The 15197-nt window shown below is 36.1% G+C and overlaps 1 pseudogene; it reads right to left on the reverse strand.

The window, feature by feature from the left end:
• Nucleotides 1-3331: 3331 nt before the first annotated feature.
• LOC149243617 (polyubiquitin-like) lies at nt 3332-4302 on the reverse strand (annotated as a pseudogene).
• Between the last annotated feature and the right edge of the window lie 10895 nt (nt 4303-15197).

Here is a 15197-nt window from a genome sequence, read left to right on the forward strand (position 1 = left end):
TGGAAGAAACAGAAACGTCGATGTCCGAAATGTACACCTAGAAAGTTGCGTCGTTGTACTCGTCGGGCATCACAACTCTAGTTTTCCTCTTGCGCTCTACAACCACTGCTCTCCTCTTGCGCTCTGCAGACACTGCGAAGCCAAAAGTAATGAGATTGATACCATGTTGTAATCGGTTATGCTGGCCATTGCACAAACCATTTCCCAAACAAATTTGTAACCATTCTGATCAAATGGTTGAAACTTTTGTAATCGTCTAACATAGGATCCTATGGCGTACAAGGATGATATGTGGGCAGAGAGGGGAATTAATTTCAGAGAGAATGCCTTACGGTGTAATTAAGAGTTTAAATGCATGTTGAATAGTGATGGTCTAATCCCACGACCTCAACCTAGTTATCATGTCATGATTTGGCATGAACGACAATCCTCAACAATTTTCATGCCTACCAAAGTCTATTAAACCAACTTTTCTTCCCATTCTATTTGGTCAACTGTTAAACAATAAGCATGAAGTATACACACATGCATTATGTTATGTCTTTGAGCCATGGGTTTTGTACTTCGAAGTGAACGAAAAGGGGTTAAGATTTTGCTGGATTATCCAAAACGTAAGAAATGCACTACAACGTTGATGGTTTCCATTCATAGAGATGGAACATTTACTTCAACATCTAGGGGAACAAATCATAAGATGGGAATTCCAAAGAGCTTCATGAAGAAAAAGCCATGGGTTTTGTAGTTCGAAGTGAGCCAAAAGGGGCTAAGATTTTGCTGGATTATCCAAAATGTAAGAAATGCATTACAACGTTGGATGGTTTCCATTCATAGAGATGGAGCATTTACTTCAACATCTAGGGGAATAAATCATAAGATGGGAATTCCAAGGTTGTAGATGTATATGGAAAGTACAAAGAAACTTATCCTTCTATTTTATTTTCATAGAAGTTTAAAGAAAACCCTAGAAATCCAAAATTAAATTTGCCATTATGGGTTAGTGAAAATTCTATTTTATTTTCATATTAGTTTAAAGAAAACCCTGGAAATCTAAAATTAAGTTTGCCATTATGGGTTAGTGAAAATTCTAGGTGATCTCATAGAACTTTAAAGAAAACCCCGGAAATCCAAAATTAAGTTTGCCATTATGGATTAGTGAAAATTTTCGGTGAGCATGAGTTAAAAAGTAAAGGAGAAATTTGGGACTATTCAAAGGGAAAAACGACAACAAAAGAGAAGAAAATGAAGCAAGAAAAGAGCAATCCTATTGTTAAAAAGCAACCCTAATTCACTTGGGAACAATATTGAGGTGGAAGACTTAGAGGGAGAACAAAGTGATGATGGTGTATTTATCAAAAGCTTGGTAAAACACTTTAAAAAGTCTTACACTTCAAACACGAGTAAAAACAATGAAGTCTTATAAAGTGTTTACCAACAAAGACCATAGACCATGTTATAGAATCAATCAATTCTGCAATTTCAGAATTTGAGGACAATTTTGTATCAAGGCCTATTACAGATGAACCTATTACATATGAGTTTGTTGCAAATAAGCCTATTGCAAATAAACTTGTTCAAGATTTTCTCGAGTTTCTTGTTGAAGATTTTCTAATGGAAAACCCACTAGAACAAGAATTATAAAAGAGAAGAATAATTTAAAAATCAAGATAAAACGATGGAAGAAAATGATTCAAGAATTGGAAATCTAGAATAACCATATTAAGGATGGGAATAAAAAATTGAAAGCCATTTTAAAGAAGGTGCCTGAAGAAAAATGGCAACTTAAGAGAGAAATACGAATCTTGGTAAGAAAAGCAAAGAAATGCCATCAAAAGAGGCAACATACTCAAATGTGAAACAAGAGACTTAACAAAGGAAAAGTAAGCTAATACACAGGATTAATGTCATACTTCCACCTTTTTATTATGGGGTGAACATCCATGGGGGTTTTGAACTGGAATTTTTTTCACATAAAGTGCCTTGACATAACACCCATTCACCATCAATCCAAACCAATGGTACAAATAAATAGCTTTAGGCTATAAAATTAGTGCAAATTTCATAACAAGATAGTAAAATTTTAAGAGTTTGATGCCACTCCTATTGTCATTGATTCATGTTAACAATATTACTGCTTAAAGCCAAAAAAATTGTCTAAATTGAAACTAAATGGTAACAAATTCATTTTTTAATACAAATCACCTCTAATTTTTTTTAAAAACACTAATATACACTCAACAATTATTTTCTAACAACTCCAAATTTAAATATATAAAGGGTTCAGCTTTAACATTCACTTAAAATTTCATTTTTATCCACTTGAGTGGTGATTTATCTACATCCATTTATATCTTGAATAACAAACTCTACTCACATTTTATGAAACTAATGCTTGGTTCCCATTTATGAATCCCTATTCACAAGAAAGCTATGTCCTCCCACATTATCTTGAATAACAAACTCTACTCATGTTTTGACACATTATCTTGAATAACAAACTCTACTCACATTTTTATACTAATCCTTGGTTTGCATTTATGAATCCCTATTCACAAGAAAGCTATGTCCTCCCACATTATCTTGAAAAAAAACTCTACTCACATTTTGACACATTATCTTGAAAAAAAAACTCAATTCACATTTTGACACATTATCTTGAATAACAAACTCTACTCACATTTTGACACATTATCTTGAATAACAAAGTCTACTCACATTTTGACAGACTAATCCTTTGTTCGCATTTATGAATCCCTATTCACAAGAAAGCTATGTCCTCCCACATTCCGGGAAGTTAGAAAATAGTAACTAGCAAAGGTTTCGGGGATATCAAATTCCTAAATAAAGTTTTTGATGGGAGCTTCAATCTCTTGAATAAGGAACGGGTCAAGTTGGAATCCATTTCGGTTTTCATATTTTTAACCTTTAAAAAAGGTTAGGTGCCATTTCCTCTCACATTCGATGAAGTTTAAAATCATAAACAGAGTTTTCAATGATATCAACATTCTAAAATATCTCTGTTTTATCATTCTATTCCTTTTCATTATTTTTAACCCTTCAAAAAAATTAATTAATTATTTACAACATATAACTTTAAAATTTTCTAATAAAACCACTGGAAAATATATCTAGGATATATAATATCATAATATTATTTTTGGAAAACGAGTTCCAGAGCAATAGTTCATGAACACATCACAAACCATCATAAAATTAACCTGCAAAGCTTTAGTTTTTATTGAAAGTTCTCTTCATAAGAGTGCCACATAACAACATACTAAAAATAACCAGTAGAACATATTTGACAGTGTATTTAATTGCCAGCTAGCTAAAAATTCAATGAAATGCGTGTTTAGACCCTATTCATTAAAATATATGTCGAGAATTTCGACACCCACCACGCAGACGCAAAACAAGGTGAAGTGTAGACTCCTTCTGGATGTTATAGTCGGCCAGAGTTCTCCCATCCTCCAGTTGTTTACCAGCAAATATGAGACTCTGTTGATCAGGAGGAATCCCTTCCTTGTGCTGAATTTTCGCTTTTACGTTATCAATCGTATCGGAGCTCTCAACCTCTAGTGTGATCATCTTGCCTGTCAACATCTTCACAAATATCTGCATACCACCACGGAGCCGAAGGACAAGATGCAGGGTTGACTCCTTCTGAATGTTGTAATCCGCCAGAGTCCTCCCATCTTCAAGTTGCTTCCCAGCAAAGATCAATCTCTGCTGATCCGGGGGAATCCCTTCCTTGTCCTGAATCTTGGCCTTCACATTATCAATAGTGTCGGAGCTCTCAACTTCCAGCGTGATGGTCTTGCCGGTCAGGGTTTTCACAAATATTTGCATCCCGCCTCTGAGCCGAAGGACAAGGTGAAGAGTCAACTCCTTATGGATGTTGTAATCAGCAAGAGTGCGTCCGTCCTCAAGTTTCTTTCCAACAAATATCAACCTCTGCTGATTCGATGGAATCCCCTCCTTGTCTTGGATCTTGGCCTTGACATTGTCAATTGTGTTAGAACTCTCAACTTCCAGGGTAATTGTCTTCCCAGTCAGGGTCTTGACAAAGATCTGTATCCCACCTCTAAGACGGAGGACAAGGTGAAGAGTGGATTCCTTATGGATGTTGTAGTCAACGAGAGTGTGTCCATCTTCCAACTGCTTACCAGCAAAGATGAGACGTTGCTGGTCTGGTGGAATTCCCTCTTTGTCCTGAATCTTGGCCTTTACATTGTCGATGGTATCAGAACTCTCCACCTCAAGGGTTATGGTCTTACCAGTCAAGGTCTTCACGAATATCTACATCTTTAAACGAAATCAACACAATACACAACCTGCGTAATCACGGAACATAATTAGAAACCCTTATTAACATTTAAAGGCGTAAATAAGCCAAAAAAGCTCCCGAATTTTGCAATCTACACTCGTAGCCGAAATCATCTTTTACAGATCTCGAGAAAGTTAAATAATTTAAAACCAAAAACAAGAGAGCAAAATGAATCCTCGTGGGATCTCCACCTCAAGGGTTATGGTCTTACCGGTCAAGGTCTTCACGAATATCTGCATCTTTAAACGAAATCAACACAATACACAACCTGCGTAATCACTGAGCATAATTAGAAACCCTGATTAACATTTAAAGGCATAAATAAGCCAAAAAAGCTCCCGAATTTCGCAATCTACACTCATAGCTGAAATCATCTTTTATAGATCTAGAGCAAGTTAAATAATTTAAAACCAAAAACAAGAGAGCAAAATGAATCCTCGTGGGATACAAAGACAAGTTAACAGAAAGAGCATAACCTGACAACATCTATATGTCTAAAATCTAGAAGAAAAAGCGGAAGACAACAGGGAAAGGATTCGAAACAAAGATCAAAGATAGACAGAATGGTCGACTGCATGAAAGATGAAAAAGATAGAGAAAACTGATAACTGAAGGAAATCAAACGGAAGAGAGCACAGTGATCGTGTTCGGAAAATCACCCAATACTGTAAAATGCAATGAAGAAGAAGAAGCGTGTCACCATATTTAAATGGCAACAAGGGTAAGATGGTCCGTTCGTAAAGGGACACGTGTAGTCATTCCAAACCATTTGTTCTGGAATATCTATTATTATTGTTGGTGGGATAAACTGCGACGAACGTGGGGCCGTTGAGAAAGAGGCGTGGAAGAGTCAAGCAGATATAGAGCAGAAGGAGCCTCCATGTAACCGTATCGACCTTCGCCGCGCAATTGCTATGGAGTTATTAACCGAGTGGAGTATCAATCTTCGTCGCGCAATTGCTAGGGAGTTAGTAACCACGTGGAGGTATCCATCTTCGCTGTATAGTTGCTGGGAGTTAGTAATTGTTTTTAGCTATTAATCTGACGGTAGAAGATGCTTCTATCGTCTAACATAGATAATCGATGGTCCATAATCGCACAAGGTAGCAGTTGGGGATGTTGATTTCAGAGGGGAACGCCTTACGGCGTAATTACAACTTGTATGAATTGTGATTTGGCAGAGGGTGGCAGGGTATGGTGATTTATATGACTGTCAATCCTAAATTTCTCACCGATATGGCTTTGTAACGGTAATTAATGACAATTAGACATATATGGATCTGTAAATATAATTGATGGTGGTTATACAAATAAGGGTCTGCTTATATAGCTAGGTAAATGTATTTTCATGAATGGATATGTATTTTAGAGCTATGTTTCTTCTCTACTAATTACTATTTAACTAATTATTCAATATGGTTATTATTTATTTATTTATTTATTTTTATATTATTTATATAAATTATATTCATTTTGCAAGATTTGCTTATGTGAAAAAGTTGTCTCTGTAGATTTGCTAATTATTGCTCTTGAAAAGTGTGGTTGTAGACTTTGTAATGGAAAGCACAAAAGTATAATTTCTCTCTTGATGCAATAGTTAGGTCTTGATTAAAAATCAACTTATCCTTTCCTCTACAATTTAATTTTCTGCAATTAGTATTTTTGACATTCCTTAGAGTTTGAATGTTTTACTAGTTGAATAACATTCTTGTGTGTAGGTGATACTACTGGCTTGCATGGAAAAGCACCATCATTTTCATTTGTAATCCTGCCATTAGCACCCTCCTTCCATTCTCATCTATTTCTTCAAGTGATCTGCACACAGAAAAATCATGACATGTTTGTTAGAGGTTATTGTTTGCATTCCCCCCTTGTGCAAGATGGGATCCTAAGGAGTATTAAGCTTGGAAAGGACTCCCATACCCTTATCCAACCTTCTATCATATTGCCTTGCCTTCATATCACTTTCTAAGCCCTTAGAATCCTCTCGGATTCAATCTTGTAGCATCTTGTAGCAATCTTGTAGCGTCGCGCAAAATCCATTAGAACTTGGCCATAATTGATCCCTAAGCCCAATTTTTGCTTCTTATCCCTTAAAAATGTCTTATAGGCCTTGGAAACAAACATGAGGAAGATCGAATACATCTTAGAACCATTATTTTCATCACTGCAATTTATTTATGCAATTAGGGTTAGTTGTTGTAAGCATGAATTCAATAAGATAGGAATAGTTTACATTGTTATTTATTGAAGCTAGTAACCATAAGATTTACTTTGGATGCAATATTTTATGATTGATTTCATGTCATTTACTTTGTGTAGCTAGACTAGGCTTATTTCTCTATCATTTATTTTCTGCAATAGATTAGGGTTTCATTTCCAAGCATTTCTTTCCTTACAATTAGGTCAGAAGTTTTTTTCTTATGCAATAGGAAAAGAAACCTTTTTCCTTTCTTCAAAAATTAGATTCAGTTTGCAAAATGGTTTATGCACACCTTGGTTTGATTCACTACATCATAACGGCTTAGGTAGAATTGTGCTTACTATGCATACAACATTATTACCTCTTAAGTTTGAACAAATCCTAGATTGATAAATAAAGTTGGTAGCCTTGGGAGTTGCATAATTCTTGTTTTAATATTAGAGCTCATCGAAAACCTTTCAAAAATATACGAGAAACCTTTACTCAAAAAAAAAAGAAATCAAAAACCCATAGAATTATCCTTCAGACTTGAATTCTTTTGCTTCTGTAATCAATTTTCTTCATCAGATATACAAATTTCTTGTGTCAAATAAGGAAGACGAGTTTATATTTACAGTGGTTGGTTATTTATAAATAGACACGTATGTTGGGTGAAGGGACCAACATGTGGGCCACCTTGTCATCACTAAGAGTCAACTTATCTTAAGAATTATTTCCAACGGACCTGTGAGCAATATTTTTAATGTTTATTTAGTTGATCCATATCAATTGATGTGGGCATCAATATCCTTGTGACTACAATATATATTAATGTAACTGTTGTGACCAGCAACAACCCCCCCCCCCTTCCTCATTTAAGTGTTATCCAAAATACTAAATGTGTAGGGACCCTTAGTTAAAATTTAGGAAAGGCAAGAGTAGGGCTTAGCTTTCTTTTCCTCAAAATAAAGTTACCATCTTAAGCTTAGGAAACTTCTTCGAATACTTAAAACCTAAAGTTTATGATGAGTGACAAATCTTTTAAAAAGCATCGTATAAATGGTAGTAGAACCCCACCATACAAGTACAATCCTGGCATATGCAAAATTATGATAATTAAGCAACTATCGCGTCGCAATAAACAAAGTTTATAAGGAAAAACTTCAAGATTTACCGATCTGCGATGACGCCGATTGCAAGATCGCATATCGCAGGAAAATGGGTTAAATAAATTTGTCACACATAAACTTTTGCGATCTACGATATTGCGATATCATGATATAGCGATTTGCGATTTGCGATGTTGCGATCTGCGATTTGCGATTTGTGATGTTGATATCTGCGATTTGCGATTTGCGATGTTGCGATCTGCGATGTTGCGAAGCAAATCGCAAAATCGCTCCATCGCATATCGTTCGGGCACAATATTCAAAGAAAAGCCACTTGCCATAAGCTGACACATAATTATGTGCTTTAAATGCTAATACAAGAGTTAGTTGCCAGATATTAATAAAATATGGATGCGTGCTTTTCAAAGAATCATTTCACGTAAGGTGGTGTATTTGGTATGTCTGCAACATTAAGAACTCTCCCATCACCCATCCGAGTCATTCATTTCCATTTTACTTCTGAATTGTAGGAACGAAGAACGGAGGACGATCCAAGGCAATATGCAGATTGAAATGGGGAAGAAAAACAAGGCTCAGAGCTCTGAGGTGAAGGAAATGGCACCTTTATATACAGACAAAGCCTGTAATAGAGATGCAGGAATCTCAACGTGGGAAGGCATGTACAGACTGCTCGAAGAAGAAAATCCTAGAATAATGAAGGTTACTGCTGTCACAGGCTCACAGGGCTCTTCCAAAGCATCCCTAGAAGAACTAGCATGCTCATTCCTACATCGGATAGCAGCGAGGCCCAAAATTCTCCCATATACAGACATGATCAAGTGGATACTTGATCAGGCAGAAATGAGAAATAGACAGTTCAAGATTCAAGGTCAAGGGCTCATCGGATCATTTGTTGTGCAAGATTTAAAGCTTATGTATCATCTGCCTGAGCCACAGGAAACTTATAATGCGCAATTCATAGAAAAATTTGTGGAGGAGAACCCGAACTTGTCGGAGACTACCAAAGATTGGTCCAAGAAAGATGAACCGCTCAAGAAAGATAAACACGGTATGTATAGTATTGGTTCCCTTACTTCCCCATATTGTTTTGTTGTTGCCATGCTCTGTAGATTATTTGGAATGCCAGATATCAACAAATTTTCTTCTGAATGGTTACCATTAATAGATGCTTGCCACAAACGCCACTATTGTAGATTGGGCTAAGATTTTATCGGATAACCTAATCACGACTATTGTCAGTTACCGGTCCAAAAGATCTACGTCTCAAAGGATTTATCCTCCTTTTTACCTAGCCACTTATATTATGGATTCAATTTTTTATGTGTCTAAATTCCCTGTTATGGTTTGGAAGTGGACAACTCAAGACCCCTTACCTATCCATGTCTATCATAAGATATTATGGGACTCTCAGTTCACTCCACATTTCTACCAGTTTTGTCACGGACTCATGCTGCCCTTGTATAGAATGTTGTACGATAAAGAACCCCCGAGGTGCTCACCCGAGGCACAGATAGATATCATCCCCATCGCAAGATGGTTCGGAGAAGAATTGTTTACTTATGTTAGAGTTTTTGGAAGCACTGTACCTCCTCATGTTCTACCTTTGTATATACCTGATAAGCTCCTAGCTTGAGAAATTGCATATCAAACCTGTTCAGAAGGCGACCTAACTAAAGACCTAAAGGACAAAAAGAAGGCCATATGGCCACAGTTTCCTGTGGCTTGTGGGGCCTTTTCGTTGTTCGATGTAGGCCACGTTGTCACTGAAGTACAGAATATGATGTGTCTACAATTATTTAAATTCCCGTCAAGGCCATTTGACCCAAATGAGGTTGCCCATAATTTCACAACTACGGTCAAGATAAAAGTGTTCTTTGGGAAAAAGGATTTATTTGATGATATATTCCAGAGTAAAAGCTCACTTCAAGAAATTTTGCGGGAAGCCCAATTGCAATTGTCTCCAGAATACCTTCAAAAATTTATGGTGTACAGGGAAAGAAGACTAGCCAGTGTTCCTTTAGAAAAGCTACAATTGTCTGCCAGAGAACCGACTCCAAGCGTTAGCCTCAGTGGGAATTCAAGCACTAACGGATCTAAGTCTAAATTTGTACAAGAAATCCCTGAACGTTCTAAAAGATTCGGAAACGACCAAGATAGGAGCGAAGAGTCAGCTAAAGACACTGCTCGGTCAATGGAAATTCCACAACAGCAGGTTATCGCCTCCCCGCAAAACCACCCATCACGACAGAATTAGATAAGGATTGGGAAACCTTCAATGAACTGATCAATCTTGAAGGACAAGCCCCAAAAACTCCTGTAAGCAATATGCAGGTAGTACAGGAAGTGGTCCCAACCATAGTCAGCCATGACTCAAAAACAGAACAAATAGTAGAAGAGATTCCTCCTCTAGACATATTTTATAGTCCCTAGCATAAAGCAGTGGTAAGAAGACAGAGAAAGAAGAGGAAGTTAGAAAATACACTCTCTCAGGATGCTGAGCAATTAGATGTCTTATGGAAAGATCCCGCCAATAATCCGACTGAAAACCTCACCAAACTTTCTCAGATCGCAGGAGCGTATGCCTCTGCGACTATTGACAAAGCATCAGGAGTACAACAATTGCTGAAAGAGTGAGAAGATCAAATACAGGTACTACAACTTCAATTGCAACAAGCTAATGCTAATAATGAGGCACTCAAACAACTTGAAAAGTTGCAAGAAGACTTCCAGCAAATGCAGATAAGTTATCAGAGAAGTTTGGACGAAAAAGGAAAACAGTTGCAGGATGTACAAGAGATGCATAGGGATGACCCTAAGCTTACAGAGTTTGTTTCAGAATCTATTGCTTTGAATGAACAACTGCTACAGCAGCAAGAAATGTTGGGACAAAAGATGTCACAGTGGAATGGTTATTGCGAGATGAGTGATAAGATCACTAATCAAGTGGTCGACTTATGAAGTGAATATGATCTGATTGACAAGCGAGTGACTGAATACTTGGCTAAGCAGGATGAGGACGAGGGAAAAAGAGCAGGTGCACGTAGGATAAATGAGAATCATAAAGAACTGCTCTTTAACAAGTGGGATGATCAAATCAGGGAGGCAGAACAAGCGGCGGAAACAGCAGCCACTACAGCAAGCATTCTCATTGATTGTGTAAATGAGAATTTGCACAGAGCTAATCTAATCACAGAAACCACCCCGGGGTATTTACCAAACAAACTACAACTAAAGGCAGAATGGAAGCAGAGAGCGCAAGAAAAGGGAAAGGAAATTCAAGCACTAAACAGGTTAAATTGGGAATGTTACTAGACATACTTGGTGAAGCCGCATAGTCAATGTATGACTGTGAAGTGCATCATAAATGCGGCCGAAAAGGTGGTACCAGTACTCATTGATTCCGTTTTCTCAGCCCAGCTCAAAGCAGAAGTCAGCCAGCCGCTCTCCTTGAAACAATGCTGAATACATACAGTTTTAAAGACCAGATACAAAAGTAGTTTAGTTCTGAAGTTAATTTTCGCTTTAGATTTTGCTTAGAAAAAGGGCGGTCATTTGAAAACCGTATCCTGAATTTTTGTAAATAAACTATTATTAGAACTAGTTAGTAGTATTTAAACCCTTCTCATGCATTTAGAGAAGGGTCCAGAAATTTATCAAAAACTTGTCCTCAAAACATGCACTTTTGCACCCTTCGAGGAGGTTTTGGTGAATGAATGGATCAAGACTTGTTGATGTTTGCATTTGATATCTGCTACTGATGTTGTACTTCTGTACTCTTAGTAGATGTTAGAGCAAGGAGAAATAAATCATTATTGCTTGAAGCTTATGAGTAGGACCAGTCATAAATGGTACTTTTATCTCTTGACCATTTCTGCTTATATGTTAAAGTGATATACAGTTTTTAGTTGTTTATATGTTATTACATGAATGCTTGAGTTACCATTTGGCACTTTTGTACGGTGGAACTATTTATTTATGTTTAATGTATGAATAGCTTATTATGCGATATGTTGTTCACAACTGTTTTGCCTAACTTTTTATGCGAAATAGTTCATCTTAATTGATTTCCTTTCTTATAATCGCTGAATGATCTTTATTACCAGTTGTTATTTGAAATTTCGTTAGATCGCATAATAAAAGAGTTACATCCCGGGTTAGCATAGATTAGATGTGTTGTTTTTATTAGATTACCATAGCATAGAATTAGATTAAAATTTGAATTAGAATAGCTTAGATAGCTACTGTTAGATCGGCAACATCCAATTCTACACACACACACACTCATAGATTGGGAAATTGGTCCCATTATCCCCATCGGACCCGCTATACCAAACGGATAAGGAGCTGCCAACCAAGGTCCGGACCAGGCAGGTATCCCCCTTGTTGTCGACCCGATTTTCGGGGCTTCAACATATTTGGCGCTAGAAGGAGGGCCTGAACATGTTGTCTGTTGGATTTTGTTTGCAATTGTAACATTTGAATTAGGATGCCTTCTCTCAAACTTCCCATTTGGAGATGTATCCATGTTCGTGCCTCTTCCAACTCTCCACCGAAGTGGTAAGACTTTTGTCTCAGGTAAAATTCAATGGTAATTGTAATTCTTCTGCTTTTAATCACGCCCTTCAATTTATTCAAAACGTTTCAAATTCAAATTTTCAAGGAATTGATGAAGGCATTTTATGCAGAATTTTTACTCTCACATTCATAGTGGAAGCTAGAAACTGGTGTAGAGCCCTTCCAGTTGCCTCAATTCACAGCTGGGACCAATTTGTCACGGCTTTCATTTGTAAATTTGATTGCTATGATTACGACCAGGTATATGACGAAATTGAATATCTATGCAATAAAGATGAGTCTGTTAGAGATTTTAATATTCGATTTCATCTTAATTGTTTGAAATATGATGTTGAGAATGAATTCATAAACAAAGAACCATTAGATTGTGTTGATCATAACTAGTCCCTGCCTCCTATCCCTGATCCAGTAGAAATTAGTCCTAGCTTTATTCCATTTTCTTCTAATATGAATGAGAATTCCAATTTGGACATGCGAATAAGTCATAATGAAGAGATTTCCCAAAGCTTAGGGGACATGAAGATCCATCAAGAAGAAAGTGGGAAAGTGGAATGAAAGAAGCCTGCCTTGGAACCAGAAAGGTTTTGAGACAAAGTCAATGATATATGATCGCGAATCATTCAAATGCAGATGTGGTTAGAACAGCAAAGTAATCCTTTAAGGTTAATTCAAAGGATTATCCTATTTGAACTAAATCCTGAATGAACGATGAATTTCAAGGGTTTTCTGATGATTTTCATTTGAATATTTAGTATCATTTCCTCCTGATATTTTAATGATGATTATTTATCCCTGATGTTTTTGATATTGAAAAAATATCCCCCTGATGTTATATGAATGATAATCTCAAGTAGTAGAGAATTTATCCAAATGAATCAGCCATTAGGTTTCACATAAGAGGTGCTATAAAGAACATGACATTTTCTGTCATTCAAAAAAATGAGGGTTTGGATTGTTATGAATTGTGATAAAATGGAGAGTAAAGTCATTTATGATAATTCTTGATGATGAAGATGTGATTTTTACTCAAGTAAATCAACAAAAATCTGGGAATGAGGGAAATATTCAAATAATTAAGAATAATTATTTCAGTCAATCCATTCCAGAGTGGCAGATCCTTTACATGATTTCACTACCCAAGAGAATATTCCAATCTATGATTCCTATCATGAACAAACCTTCACACATGTTCCCAATCATACTTTCTTCTCTAATTCACAAGATGGAATTCGAAATTACTCGAATCCCATGATTCTGGCCAATTCTTGTGAAAGAGAAGATATTTCAAATCAATCCCAGTTGTGCTATAATATTAGCTGTACAAATAGTCATTGCATTCTTTGTCGCTTGCACTCATCTTGTATAAAACCGGATTTTTCTTTAAATTTCAACTTTCAGACTCTTGATAGATTACTATGGGATACTAGCACCTTACTGACAAACACTGGAATGATGTTTTACCATTTTGGAAAATTCAATTGTGTCAAGGAATGAATTTTTCCCATTCCAAGTCCAATTTTTCAGCATTATCAGTTTTCAATTGAAAAACTTCTATTCCTATTCGGAACAGCATTATGGAGTCAAATTCAAGAATTGTCGACATAAAAGGTTAGTTTCCAATTTCTTTTAATAATCAGTGAATTTTTTCAAATTCATTTTCATTAAAAAAGTGGAAACTTTTTTTCATTAAAAAAGTTGGGCCTATTTTTATTTAATACCAAATTAATTTTCAAAACTTTAAGCTGTGCTTTCCTACTGAATATTACCAACCTTTGAACTTGTCATACTGTTTGAACTTTATCTTAATTTTTATGATCAATTTATGATAATTGGATTTGGAGAAAGAGTTTCAGAGAGATTTCAGACAGAATTCTGGCCACAATTTACCTTCTAATTCCACACCCAACATTTTCAGTCCAAGAAAAAATTTAATCTTCATATTGATGATTGAAAGGGATACACATCTAGGAATAAAAATGGAAAGATGGTTACACTGGAAGTATCATTATACCTAGTTGATTTTTGTGTATAGTTAAAATAGGAGTAGGATTAATTTAGTTAGGTTGTTAGGTGGATAGTTTATTTTTAACGGTTGATAGGCAAAATAAGAGAAGTAATTACCCCTATCGTCTACATAATCCAAGGGAATAGTCACCTCTCATTTCCTTTAACATGTTTTTCCCTAATAAAATTTGCTGTCGTTGGCAGCATTTGACATTCACTAAAAGAGGCCAACTCTCTTTCAGATTTTGAATCCTTCGCTTGTATAAATAGCAAATCTTTTGGAAACTTGATCTTTATTATTGACAGATACAGTTAAAAACTTTAGCCTAGATATGATACGAGTTTCAACTTCAAAGAATTTGATGAAAGCAACCTTTAGTGGAGAAATTGTTTTATATCAGCACAATGAAAGGTATCAATAATAAAATGAAGATTCTCTGTAGAACAGTTGTTTCCAAAAAACTCTATTATTGTCGTCCAAAGCCATCTTAAGGAAACAATGACTTCCTCCCTGCTAAAGGAAAATCGCGGCTTTCAAAAGGATAATCCAAGGATACACTATATCTTGAAGAATAAGAGGTCTCATCACAAGCCGGCTTATCATGATCACAGATATCATAAAACTTGCTGACTTTGCCAATACTGTCTACCACAACAGGGTAATGACTCAAGAGAGTTGCAATCAAAAGACAAGGGGTCTCATCACGAGCCAGCTTGTTCAGCAAAGTTATGAATCAAGTAAGTGACTGTGTCATAATTTGGCTACCAAACCAAGACATTGTTCTTTAAGAATAAAAACAAAAATCAAAGCAATAAGTGTAAATATGGATTTTTCTTTGAAAGTTGTAGATCACCTTAAGTAGAATACAGGATCATTGTTGGGTAACAGGGAACCCTGTCGAGGCTATAAATGCCTATTGGCAACAGAGGCTCTACCTACAACAAATGAGAATATTTAAAAACTGGTTTACAGAGGAGACTT

This window comes from Pinus tabuliformis, chromosome 8 (assembly GCF_031772625.1).
Source record: "Pinus tabuliformis cultivar Carrire ecotype Pingquan chromosome 8, CPIR1, whole genome shotgun sequence".
NCBI lineage: Eukaryota > Viridiplantae > Streptophyta > Pinopsida > Pinales > Pinaceae > Pinus > Pinus tabuliformis.